We start from the raw sequence: 14,810 nt of genomic DNA on the forward strand, positions 1-14,810 counted from the left end.
CACTGTCCTTTTAGCACTACAGGATTCATTAACGAACACAAGATTTCTTGTTGTCTGATGCCCTCTGCTGCTGTATGTTTTCTAAAAAGAAAGCACCTTTTGAGCTGCTGGGTTTTTCTGTCCCACTCCCCTCTGGGCCCTGCTGATTGGAAGAGCCTCTCTTGCAGCTGGGATCTCCTCCACAGCTTTCCTATTCTCCCTGTGTTTTTCCAGGACTTCTTGCCAATTCTATAGCATTTGTAATGGAAAACCACAAACTACAGCTGCTGTGTTATTTACTAAGTTTAGAGTAGAGCAGAAAATTGAATGCCTGTCTGCAGCTACACTGCAGGAGTTCATCTTCACTGTTTTCTATGTAGCTGTCTTCTAACACGGAGAGAGCTGGATCAGCTCCCTGCTCGAAGCAGAGCTCCTTGAAATCCGGCATCTAGGAATTAGCATCTGTGCACAGCTACTCTGTGATGAAAATAAAGGAAGGAAGGAAGTGCATTCAGTCTAAAGACATTCCTCTCATACTGACAACTTGTGCTTATTTTCGTGCTTGATCTTTGAAGAAGGAAAAGGTGGATGCTCTTTCACTGGTGCTGTGTAAAGATCACATTTATAAAAATTCTAGGTGAAGATAATTCTTTTCCCAGCAGCTGCACACACTGGTTCTACCTGTTTTTCTGTGAGATAATCTCTATGTGTTCATAATGTGGAATGAATGTGGAATTTTGGCAAAGCCTCTCCTACTCCTGTTTTTTACCCTCATTTTCTTTAAACTTTGTGCTAGAAGGAATAGCACTCACTGAGTCTATTGAAGTACCTCAACATCTGAGCCTTGAAGGCCAAGTTAACAGTGGTTTGGTACTAGGATATGATGATGAAGAGGCTCCCTCTAGCGACCTATTTGTTTTTAAAAATCTCGTTATGCTTCAGAGACCATTTGATTCACAATCTGCCTTTCAAAAAGTCGTTGTGTAATGATGAAATGGTGCTATTTCACCGAATTCTGACTCACACTGGATCTTCAATGTCTGAATGCCCCAGAGCAGTAGCAGAGTCTTACCTGCAGTCTTGGAGCATCTACAACCCTGGGGAGGAACTTGGTTCAAGCACTACCCTGTAGTGTTAGGCAAAGTGCAGTAAGTGAGGCAGAGTGGGAGAATCACTTCACAGGTGCACCCCTGGTCTGAGGTAAAGCAATAATTCACATAGCTCAATTTCTGATTAAGACTGATTGAAATTTAGAAAGCTGCTGGTCCTTATTCAGATTATTTGCACACCATCTGACTTCTCAAGAATAAAGAACAGCGAGCGTTTCGCTTTCTGGAGAAACAGCTTCTCTCTGTGCTGTCTCCCTTTCATGAATCTCAATTTTTACAAGAGAAATGGATGTTGCTCTGTTCAGAATAGTTTGTAACTTGTAATAAGTTAGTCAAAAGTAAAAAGGGCCATGAGCACTCTGTCCAGCTCGGGAAGAACTGCTATAGATGTACTTCAATGGAAAAGAAATAGTCTTAAAAGTCTTCTCCCTCTTGTTCTTGCCTGCATAAGAGGATGCTAAATTCAGACTCCCAGTGCCCTTTTCCTGCTCTCGGTCATGGACTTTTTCTTGTCACAGTTTCGTATCTTCGTTTTTTGTTGTTGTTGTAATGCACTCAGGAGCACACTGTCCATGTGTTGTCCCACAGAAGGGGCCATTTCTCTGTTTGCTGTTTTAGAGGGACACCTGGCTCTCCTATGGACTCTGTCATCTCTCCTGCTGTTGAACTCTTCAGACAATGCAGGCCATGTGAGCATCCATGGCAGTCTGCGTGGATACTGCATTTGGGAACCATCAATTGTAACTGAAATGCTTAGCAACGGGCAGGTGATCTCTTGTCCTCTCTTCTGTCTTCTTCAGAGAGGGTAATGTTAGCTTAGTGCATTTGAATACATATGTACATACCAGAATTTATAGAGCTTATTTATAGTATTTCTTGTTTTTTCCTCCTGGAAAAGAAGAGCAAAATAGATTTAGATTTAGTTTCTATGCAGTTGAGTCTACTAGAATAAAATTTATACAAAATTATTAAAACCCAAACCAGGTGTTCACAGGTAATAAGATCAATACAGACTGTAGAGATCTGGAAAAAACAAACAAAACCAAAACCAATCAACCAACCAAAACCCAAACCAACAAAAACCCACAACCAAACAAAACCCATGGCTTTTTCTGGCAAGCTATAAAATACACAAGGCAGATTTTTTATTTTGATAGCTGGTGGAAACAAAGCATGTATCTATCATGTTCTTAAAACCCCTGCCCTTTTTAAAATAGCTTATATTTGTCAGATGCTGGGATGAAACACAATAGTGCTTGAGAATACAGAGATATTACCTGATGCTGTGTTCTGCTGCTTTACAAATTCACCAGCACTGCAGTTGTTCTTGCAGATACCAGGAGCTATATTCTAAGCAGAGTGCTATTCTAGCTGCAGCAGCTAGTTAAAAATCTCAAGTATTTAGTTTCTGACTGTTTTCCGATACTAAGACCAAATTCATTCACATTGTCAGACACTGCCTAGAAAAATTACTCTGAGTATTTAGAAAATATTTTTGCTAGTATGATGATTCACAAGATATTGTAGTGAAAAATTACAACCCATCAGTGTAACTAAGTAAAGATTAGATAAGGAACTCACAGGATCATACATATTTTCAGAGTTATTATAAAGCTGATTAGTATTAAGTCAGGAATGTTTTGGTCTTAATATACTTTATCAAAGATTTTCAAGATAAAGTATGGGAAGCTTTGGTTTCTATTGCCTATTAATTAGCAGTTAACAATAACAGGAATTAATAATTGAACATTGCATAAAATTCCAGAAAAATAAACATCAAACAACTTCAAGTATTTCATACTCAGATCAAATTTTCTACTGGAAAGTGAAATCTGTAATCCAGCATGCACAGAGATATGGAATCTTAAAAAGTCATCTGACTCCTTAAAAAGCTGGGAACCATACTGTAGAGCAAGTGTTGCCTACAGATTGCATGTGACTTGCAGGGGACAGAATATTTTCCTGCAAACAGACTCAACAGCTAAATCAAAAAGAAACCCTGGAGTACATTTTGTAAATTATTACTACTCTAGATTTGTAGACATGTTGCTCCTTGTTATTGCTGGAGTTCACAAGTCAGCTTAGATCTATCTTCAGTATTTTTCTGGCAACTGCCACAAGTTTAGTTTCTGAGTTTAGCATTTCAAAAGCCACAACACATTTTGATTTCAAGCCTATTAATTTTAATTGCCACCATTGAAAAAAGACAATGGGGAGAAGAAAAGGAGAACATTGACCTCAAAGTACAAGAGCATAACAAACAGTTCTTGTTAAATCAAAGTCCTTTTAAATAGTTTTTTTTTTATTTATTACCAGCTTGCAGAAGAGCACTTGTCTTCCAGAACTGAGGATAGACTTCAGAGTAGATCCTCTTGATTACTGAGAATCAAAAGTCACATAAATCATCCATTGCTATTAAAACAGTTCAGCACACAAGTGGCTCCAGCACTGCAGAAAGAAGACATCATCACAGGGATATTGTTTATACTCTCAGAGAACGGAACATAGCTCCAGAAATCAATGGTGGGAACATTCCAAATGAAGTCACAAAGAAACAGCTTTGCTGTGATGGTCTGCACACAACAAAAGTATGGATTAGAAGGCCTGAATTGTTTTTGTATCAGTGGCATTCTTAAGATAAGGTGGTACTGCAGATTTCTGCTGGCTTAGCTATGTTGCTCAAGGGTGAAAATGAGATTTTGCCAGTGTATTCTGGGAAAGAAATGGCTAAAACAAACTAAAATGCTAGAAGCTGGGTGCTTTTGTGTTTTGAGGTGGTGGTTTTTGTTTGTTTTGGGCTTTTTGTTTTTTGCAGGGGGAGTGTACAAAATGTTTTGGAGTCAGAACTGATTGGCTGATACTGTATTCCACTTTGCCATTTATGTGCTCCAAAAATGGATGTGGTCTCATGCTTTTCACTCATGAATGTGCCGTATCTTCTTTTAATATCTCACTTCAACATCTGTAGGCTTGGGGGGAGGTGAGCAGAAAAACATATCAAAATAACCTTGGAATTATGGCTTGTACTTCTCATGCTGTGATCAGGAATTCAAATGCTATAGCCTTTGTAGTCTTTTAAAAATGCTGAGTCCTATATTTTGCTCTCTCTATGTCAATTACCTATCAGTTTATAAAGTTATAGATTTAATTTCTTTTTCCCCATGTGTACATTTTATTTTAATATGTCTAATTTTTCTACCAGTTTCCTCCCTCTTGGCTTTTTGGGGTTTGTAATTAAGTACTGTAAAGCCCCCTTTTTAAGGGTCAGCAAATTAAATTCTACTACTAGTGTAGACTGAGGAAGGTCACCACTACAGAATATACCCACAAATCTAATTCAAAAGTTTCATCTTTTGTCCTTTTCTACATATCATAGAATCATAGAATCAAAGCCAGGAGTTGCAAGGGACCTTGAAAGATCATGGAGTCCAACCCCCTCCCAGAGCAGGGTCACACATGAGCACATCCAGGTGGGCTTTGAATGTCTCCAGGGAAGGAGACTCCACAACCTCCCTGAGCAGCCTGTGTCACTGTCACAGTGAAAAAAGTTCTTTCTAATATTTATACCAAACCACTTATGCTCCAGTTTATAATTGTTGCCCCTTGTCCTATTGTTAGTTAAAATCTAGTGGAATCATTAAGAAATATCTTTAAATTGTGAATTCTCTTTCATTTTCTTTTTATAGAAATTTAAGTAGTGATGTTACAGCTGGCACTCTATTAAGCCAATTTTCAGAAGCAGAACTAGAATGTATTTCTTTCATTTTTAAAATGAACAGGTCTCTAATACTTGGCAAAATATTTATACATAAAACAAGTAAAATTTCTCTGCATTTTACATGCCACATAGTTATCAACCATATCACTCATTTAAAAGTCTCTTTTAGTTTTATCCTATAATTTACCAGCTTGGATTTATCCATGAAGAGGATCAGTTTTCCCACAAACAGCAGACTTCCTTCCTTCCCATCTTATATTACAGGCACTGGCCAGTTTCAAAGCATTAAAAAAACAAAATTTCCCCTCTAGTTTTGTAACTTAACCAATCTCCAACCATAAGTGCTCAACAATACCAACTACTTCATTTTTGCTATGCTGCCAAACCCAGTGTTTTTCTCTGGGGCTAGCTTTTTGACCATCAGCAGTACAGGCTACATCTATATCCAGTTTTACTGAGGACCCAAAGAGGCTCCAGGCTCTTCCTTCATTTCTAGATTTCTTTGGCCCACAGACCTTCCCCTTCCCTGCTCCACTGCAGCCCCACAGCACACCCTGACCCAAGCCCCCTTATTTCAGACTCCTTGCTAATCCTAAATGCTCAGTTCACTGCTGAAGACCTGGACAATCGTGTGCCCCCAGAGCACTTGACTTGACTTTTCTCCAGCTCTCTCTTCCTCCACATGCCCCTGTGTGGGGACACCCCTAGGTGTTTCAGGGAGCTTGGTCTGCTCACCCATTGACTGCCCCAGTGTTCCCTAAAATGTCTGGGACTTGACCCTGCTACCTGTCCTGACATGTCCTGTCCTTCTGCCTCTGCCAGCACTGGGGCTGCATCACATCTCTCTCTTGTCTCTCTGCCTCCATCCATTCTCTTCTGGTCTTATTAAGAAGGAAGTGACTTGTGCTGGGTTTTGAAGCCCAACTTCTTCTTGGCAGACATAAAATGGAAATGTGACTCTGACTTCATCAGACTCAGCTCTTACATCTGCAGTTCCCCATGTCATTCCTGCCCAGATGTCTGCTCCCATTGTGAAATGCAGAAATGGAATTTTCAGTGACACAACTAATCACTTCAGTCCTTCACAGATTCTGGATTAGGAAAATTACAGGTTAGAAACTCTACATTGATTTACATTTCTCATACCCTTATGAGAGTGAAGTATTTTTAATATGCATCTCAGTATTGCACATATGAGAATGAAAAGTATGTGTGTGTATTTATCTATTTGTCTGTCTGTCTGTCTATGCAAGCAATAAAATTAAAACCAGGATATTACCAGTGAAAATATATCAGATGCAGTAATTAGGAGAATATTTGCTGTGCTACAGGCCTATTTTATTAATAGGTATGGAAAATGTACCTCAATAAATGCTAATTACCATAGCCAAACTATTTCCTGTACTTAGGATTATATGAAAAGTGTTAGGCATTAGTTTTATGTGCAAATTTCTGGAATTCATTAATGTAGCAACTGTGATCCAAAGTGTATCAACATCTTCCAAATGCTCAAGACAATAAGAAAGCCATCTTATTCATTATTTAGGCTCTAATCGTAACAATCAGCTAAACTATTAAGTATTACTGCAATATTCTATAAACTCAAGGGCAGAAATTATCTAAAAGGGGAACAACTGAAGAAGGTAAAATAAGGGTGAAGTAGTTATGATAAAATTATTTGTGTACTCTTATACATATTAAGTATTTTAACACATTATGGCTATACAGCATATATATCTCAGTATTTTAGTTATCCCAGTTGGTTGGCTTAAGTTACCCAGAAGGTCAGGTATGGAACTAAAGTATGCAAAATATATAATAAATCCAGCTGTGCTGTTTACCCAGTACATCACAACTAGTACTCCTCAGTCTGATGAATGTACAAAAGTTGTACAGAGTCTTTGGGAAAACAAGCTTTTTAATATAGGAATCTAGTTTGCATTTTTCCATTTACTGGATTGAACCATAACATATGCTCAGATGATCTGGTTAGAAGTGACATTCCTTGAGTAACTCTTAACCTTTTCTGCCTCTGCTAACAATATGTTGAATATGTATTACACTTGAAACCCAAGATTCCTAGTTAAAATACCCCGTGAGAGCATCCAGTAGCATCCAGTTATTTGAGTCATGTCCCATTTTCTATTGCTTGTGCGCATTCACTGTGGACCTCATTCCAGGCTGGATTTGTTAATGTGAATGCCTTGATACCTGTGTAATTCTGTTACATTTTGGTGCCTTAAGTGGGTTTGGTATCCTATTTCAACAGAAAACGTCATTTTATCTTTCCCTTAAGAACTTCCAAACTCCTAAATACCTTCTGGCTAAAATCTTGGTGATGTTTTTAAAACTTACTGAAGCTGTCTTCTGACGGTGTGTTTTCACCACTAGAGGGTAGAGAAATACACCATTGGCCAGCAAGTAAAAATGCCCTGATCTGCAAGAAAAATAACAGCTTTGTTTCTGTTAGGATCCTGAAGCTCCATTGTTCTTTTCAACACTGTTGTTCAGGTGGAGTAAAGTCAACAGAATACATCTCCCAGGCAAGAGGTGAATCACAACCAGATAATTAACTTGATTGCTTGGAAACATCATCTGCCAATGTATTGGGTTCACTTCAGCCTGAGTGTTAAGTTTGCAACACTGAGTTCGGGTATTCTGTGAGGCTGGAATGTTGAAGCCTAGCTATAAATTAGGTAGCCTGAACTATTTAAAGTACACGAGTGTTTAATAAGCCAACTTCCATAAGGCTGGGGGGATTATTGATGGACACTTGTTCTCAATATCTCTGCTTTGAAATTCCAAACTCTGTGATCATGATAGATAATTTTCTGGTGTGTTTTAAAATCCTTTGAGAGAACTTATCTATATGCAAGAATGTGTCATCTAGGAATAGGTGTTTAAAATACAGGTAGGCTAGTTTCTAACACTCTGGTGATATAATTAAAATATAATATGTGGAGTAAGTAGTATATCACTGCAGTGTTTCAAGTTAAAATTCAGTTTCTTGGTTAAACTTATCTGAAGGACTATGCACTATAATTAAAACATATATAAGTTACAAAGTGTGCATTTAAATTCTAAGACAAATTCTTTTTGTTGTATACAGCAGAAACAAAATGCACAGAATGGAGGGTTACGTATATCCTTTGCCACTCAAGGTCTTTCTAACATAACCCAATAGATACTGTCTACTGAAAACAACCACAAGATAAAAAAAATTTGTTGCATACAGCTTTGATGCTTTCTAAAGGATTCTGTAACTGTTTAGAGATATAAATGGTGTACAGTGTTTTGGTGGCATCCCTAGACTCAGGGTTTGTTCAATATGAATGTCTTCTGATCTCAGTCTATGCATGTTTTTGTGCATTCAACAACCTGAAGGGTACTAGTTCTGATATATAGTACGGGTTATATTATAATTTGATTATTTATATATTTTGCAGAATTAAAATACCCCCCTGACTTTCTGGCTAAATTATTTCACTTTCCTAAAGAAGTAAAAAATGCCTTACCACTTGCAAAAGAAAGATTCCATATCTTCCACGGGTTTTGTTTTGCATTTCTCAGAAACACCACTCTCAGATGTCTGATGCTAGGACATGTGTCATCATCACTATTATTTTGCAGCACTGTGCTTCTCTTTCCCAGAATTTGTAGTAGGGTTCTCTGATAGGGCTTTGTAGGGGATTCAGGGACTTCAGAAGAACTCAGTCTACATGAGAACCTATCCTAAAAATGAAGAATTGGTATCAATGATTAAGCTGTCAAGAGACTTTTGTTAGCTTTCAATAATATATAATCACCGGAGATATTTTCTCCTTTCCTGTTTTCTCTCATTGATTTATTTTCTTCTGAGGAGAAGAATGTTTTCTGCTCAGAAAACAACATTTTCCTCTTTCAGCAAGTTATTAACTGTTACCTGACTCCACAGGTTATAAGCCAGTGAAACCTGTTTTAGAAGAATCCATGTAATTAAAAGGTAAAGATTTCCCCAAATTATATGCAAAGGAACAGAGCATCAGAAGATGATTTTTTTTCTCAAAGCTGAACTTTTATATATTCAGAACAGATTTTGACCTCCTTAGTGTTTGTTAAAAGCATCAGATGAAAATAAAGCATTTTATTTAAAAAACATCTGCTCTAAAGAATTCCTCCTTGAAAAAGTCACCTTTCATTGCCTGCTGCCGTACACATCAACAGCTTCACTTCAGCTCAGGCTGGGGCAAAGAAAAATGAAATAGGAACAGACGTGGGCCCAGGGTGAATGAATGACTTGAACATTATTTATTCCTCACTTCTTGGCACAGGTTGTCTGATAGGAGGTGGAGGGGGAAGTCTAATAGACCAGATCCCTGTATGTGAATGTCTTGGTTTGGGCCAGGATAAAGGTGATTTTCTGTCTTGTACTTTTGCTTTCAGCTGAGTCTCTTCTACATAGCTGCACTTGCTGAAGTTAACAGCAAGTTTCTCAGTCAGTGTCTGCTTCTGGGACTGATAACGCTCGATGTTTATAGTTACAGCCAGAGACTGGTGTGCAGAGCCAAGGACACTGCTCAGCTCTGAGGAACATTTTGCCCTCCAGAAGGAGAGAAGGAGTAAGGAGGTCCCTCCTTTGTAAAGAGAAACCCTCCTCTGGGGAGGAATGGACAAGATAGATGCCAAAACTGACCAAACAGAATATTCCATCCCATACACGTCATACTCAGTATAAATTTGAGGGATCACAAGGGTCAAACCCCTTCCTGCTTTCCCTTTCTTCACCTGTCCCTGTTTGCTTCAGCATCCTGGGAGGATTCCACCCATTCATCTGCCTGTGCTCCTGATCTGTGCCAGCCTGAATCCCTGTGTTCCTGCCTCCAGCTCCCGACTGCTGCTGACCCCAGGAGTCCAGCCTGGACTTTCCCAGGGCTGCCCTGCAGCCTCGGTGGTGATGTGAGAGTTATTGGGGAAAGAGGGAGCAATGTGATATCTATTTTCCTGTAAATTGTATATATTTAGTAATTTTTCTTTTTTGTCACTACTGTTTCGTTAAAGTTGTGTAGTTTAGTTGCAACCCATAAGTCTCTCTCCCTTATTCTCTCTCCTTTCTTTATCAGGGAGGAGAAGGGGATTAATAGAGAGGATCTGTTATTCAGTTTAATTGCCAGGCCAGTGTTAAACCATGACAGTGAAGCACCACCTATAGCCAGAGCACCACCTATAGCTGGAGTACTACCTGTAGCCTGGGCACTTAGAGCTCTGGCTTTAGGTGGTCTGGAGAAGAAAGGGTGACTTTTGCCTACCGCAGCATCTCTGAGGAAAGGTTTATTCCCACCTGCTGGGTCCAGTCAACTGCACTGACATCAGCCCTGTTCCTGAAGCAGAGCCAGAGGAAAGCAGTCACTCAGCACAGGGTGTGTTAATGCTGCTGGAAATGAAGCAAAGGAACTTGACACAGAGGTTACCTGGGAAAGGGGGCAAGAATCTTTTTGGCTTCCTTGCAGTCTGAGCTTGTGAATAAGGAGATGGGTGAAAGGAAAGCTGACTTTTTACTCTATGCTCTGTGTGTTGAAGGTGCATGTTCACTGCAGGAGCCATTCAAATGACTGACACCCAGCTCAGAGAGATCATATAAGTCCTTGCTTCAACTACCAATTCCTCATTAGTGGTATGTTCTTGGCTTCATCCTTCATCCACCGAGGCCTCTAGAAGACACATCATTTAATCCTTTGTGCTCCAGCTGGTGAAATGATCCATGTGAGCTGTGGTGGCAGTGCCCTTTTCTGAGCACGTGTAGAAACTGGGTGATGCTAGAGGACCAACAGCTCTCAAGCACAGCTCATCCAAGACATTTTTACAACGTGAGCAGCTTAGTGATTACCCAAACTGGATGAGGTAACTATGCTGAGTCATCATGTTTGTGTCTGTCTTGAACTGAACATTGCATTAACTACATACTAGAATAGGTGGTGAAGATCTTTGGTTTAATGTCATGCTTTTAAAATAAATACTGCTAACACTGGGGAAGTTTCAAAAAAGCAGCACAATGGTGATGTGGTGGTAATGTTTAAAATGCACAGGAAGACTGACCTCAGCAAGCCTAGGGTAGCTACAATAATGTCATGTGTCAAACAAACCTGATGTTTTCCTTTGCAATTACTAGTTTGGAAGGTGATGGTAATAGCAGGGTTGCAAAATACCTATGACTTTGAAAACCTTTATATAATATAGAATGAATTCTAATTAAAAAAAGTAAATATTCCACAATACCAGCAAAGCATATACGAAATGAGTTAAGAGTAGACTAACTGGTGTATTATGAATAAAACAGTTGTTAGTAAGGAAATGTTATTCCATATCTTGTGTTTGTAAATATCTGCCTTAGATCTAGTGCAATTGACTTTGCCCATGTGATCTGAAGCAAAAAATTACTGCTGAACACATTTAATCTGAGGACTGAAGAAGACTAAGTAGTTGTCAAGACAAGACAGTCCTACACTGGATTGCTTGATAAACTGGGTCCTTTTGACAAAGGCAAAGAAGTTACCACTGAATGGAAAAGGAGAATTGTAACACCCATTTACAAAAAGGGAAAAAAGGAAGACCCAGGGAACTACAAGCTAGTCAGTCTCACCTCTGTGCCTGGCAAGGTCATGGAGCAGATCTTCCTGAAGGCTCTGCTAAGGTATGTGAAAAAGATGGAGGTGGTTGGTGGCAAACAACATGGTTCATCAAGGGCAATTTCTGCCTGAAAAAAAATTTGTCACCTTTTATGATCAAGTCACAGCATTGATGGACAAGGGGAGAACAACTGACATCACCTACCTGGACTTGTGCAAAGCATTCAGAACTGTCCCACATGACATCCTGGTCTTTAAATTGCAAAGATATAGATTTGATTAATGGACCACTTAGTGGAGGAGGAATTGGCTGGATGGTGACACTCACGGAATTGCAGTAAACATCTGGAAGTCCAGATGGAGACCAGTGGTGAGTGGCATTCCTTAAGGGTTGGTCCAGGAACTAGTGCTGTGTAACATCTTTGTTGAAGACATGGTCAGTGAGTGCATCCACAGCAAGCTTGCTGACAAGCAAGATGTGTGGTGTGGCCAACATGCTGGAGGGAAGGGAGGCCATCCAGAGAGTCCTTGATAGGCTTGAGAGGTGGGCTCATGCCAGCCTCAGGAAGTTCAACAAGGAAAAGTACAAGTTCCTTCACCTGGCTTGGGGAACTCTAAAGCATAATTACAGGCCGGGTAGAGAATGGATTGAGAACAGCTCTGAGAAGGGCAGTTGGGTTTTGGGTGATGAGAAGCTGAACATAAACTGGCAATGTACTCTTTCAGCCCAGAAAGCCAACTGTATCCTGGGCTGCATCAAAAAAACTCGCAGCCAGCAGGCCACAAGAGGTGATTCTGCCCCTCTACTCTGCTCTGTTGAGATCCCACCTGGTGTACTGTGTCCAGTTCTGGTGCCCCCAACACAAGAAGGACACGGAGGTGCTGAAGCAAGTCCAGAGGAGTGCCACAAAGATGAGCAGAGGGCTGGAGCACCTCTCCTATGATGACAGGTTGAGAGACTTGAGATTGTTCAGCCTGGAGAAGAAAAGGCTCTGGGGAGACCTTATAGAAACCTTCCAGTACCTGAAGGGGCTTACAGGAAAACTGGGGAGAGACTTTTTTCAAAAGTACTGAGTGATAGGACAAGGTGTAATGGCTTTCAACTGTAAGGGGGTAGATTTAGTTTAGACATTAGAAAGAAATTCTTTAGTGTGAGGGTGGTGAGACACTGGCACAGGTTGCTCAGGGAAGTTATGGATGCTCCCTCCATGGCAGTGTTCCAGACCAGGCTGGATGGGGCACTGGGCAGCCTGGTCTGGGGGGAGTTGTCTCTGCCCATGGCAGGGGGGCTGGAACTAGATGATCTTTACTGTACCTTCCAGCCCATACTATTCTGAGGTTCTATGGTTCACATGTTGGACTGTCAAAGGTAAGATGTATCAAGTAGGGAGCATACATCCTGGAAAGCTGATGTGAAAAGGTACTGTGATAGTTCCATTTTAGCTTGACATGAACTGCCAGAACAATAGTATAGTGGGAGGATTATGTGGTCATTGTGTTATACAGACAAAGAAGAAGTTGTAGAGTTCTAGAATACTGTTCCTGTATCTACTTTGTCAGAAGGACTTTTGAAATAGTAGAAGTGGTACAAAATTAATTTTAGGATTGCAGAGCACAGTTTACTGTGGGAGGCCTAAAAAGATTTGACTAAAGAATGTACCAAGAGATGATACCTCATGAATATGCAGGTTTCTTTAGGGCTAGGGAGATAACGAATACTGGAGTCACAAATACATAATGGTGAAAGATTTTACAAATACTAGTTACTGGCAGCAGAATTTGGACAGAAACCTGCTAATGGGAAATAGCCATCATTTTTTAACCTCAGATTGCAAATAACTGTTGAAGATGGCATAGATTTATCTCTTAGCATGTTCAGTTCAAGCCTGAAAGCCTTTCCAGAACAAAAGTTTTAACCAAATAGATTATTTGGCTTAATGCAGAAATAAGTGGATAAATTGTAAGGTCTTGTATATCTTGCAGGTTAAATTGGATGATGTAATGGTCCCAACTGACATACAGCTCTATGTGACTCTGAAAAGTCTGTTATACAACATGTTCTAGCACTTCTGTGTAGACGTCTAAGGCAGTCTAGACTGAAGCATACACCAGGAATCAGTGATATAAAGAACTTTTGCAGGAGTCCCTTTCATTATAAAATAAAACCCAGTGATTCAGTACAGGAGAAAAGCCAAACTGGCCTTAAAGAAGGAATTACCTTCTTGGACCATTTGTCCTTGGCAGGCTTATAATAATGCCTAAATAACAAGTAAGGTGTTGTCTAGTCAGGGAGCAATTGAAAGCTACAGCTGCTCTTCTGAAATAGCTTTCATTTTGTTCTTCCAAGTTATTGTACTTCTTTAAGTCAAGTCAGTGTGGCTTGTTCCTGGGCATATGAAAAAACAATTATGCCATATTTCTTATGCCAATACAAAATGTTCACTATTAAAACAGTGTATATTTTGTTCTCCATTCATAAAATCCACCTCTTCTCCATGATTCATTCAGCAGATCAGTACAAGTATCTGCAGTTGTGATTTCAAACTTATTTCTCATTTTGTTCTTGGTCTGTCTTTTATATGACTATATGAATTTTAATAATCTAGTGTAGAAAAATCACAGTGAATTTTTGCTTTCAAGTGACTCATAACTGCACACGTGGGACTTTATGTGAACTATAGATCTCTTACGTTACCTATTTATTTTGAACTTTTTTGGCCATGGTTTTAAGGGGCTACTCAAGATCAGGGTACACTGGCTTTACAGAGGGCACTTCTGCCTTAAATTTTACAGGATGCAGTCAGCAGTGTTGAATACCTAAATTCAGACGTCTTAGGTCCTGCTTAGTAAGATCTTTTTGTGGAATGCAATTTTTTTGCAGGAGTTATAAGTCTAAATCCTCCATTTATTTTCCATGCTGGTGCTAGGCTTGCATGTATAAACAGAGAAATTGACATAACCTTTCTGCCTTTCAGCCATCTGCAGACATAAAGTGCAAGCACAGTTACAGCTTTATGTATTGTGCTGGTGCAAAGACATAGTACAAAGGGACTCCACAGTTCTTGTGCTAATCCACTTCTTATGCTAATCCATTTTTACCCAGATTTTGTGACTTTATTTAGGAATCTAATTTTCTGTGGGTAAAATAATTCTTTGGCTTTCTTCCGGGCTCTAGCCAGAATTTCTTTCTTCAGGTTTCATGCAGTATTTTCTTTAGGCCAATCTGAGTGCACAAACAGAAATGCAGACTGATGCCAGTGAGCTATTATGGTCCTTCTGACATGTCTGAGCCATTTCACATGACTGCAAGTATCTTGTGGGTAATTAATAGAGACCCCAAACAATCCTCAAATTTAGATGCTTGCATATTTTAATGTCTGATTCCTTAAGCACCTGACTGAA

Source organism: Heliangelus exortis, chromosome 1 (assembly GCF_036169615.1).
Source record: "Heliangelus exortis chromosome 1, bHelExo1.hap1, whole genome shotgun sequence".
NCBI lineage: Eukaryota > Metazoa > Chordata > Aves > Apodiformes > Trochilidae > Heliangelus > Heliangelus exortis.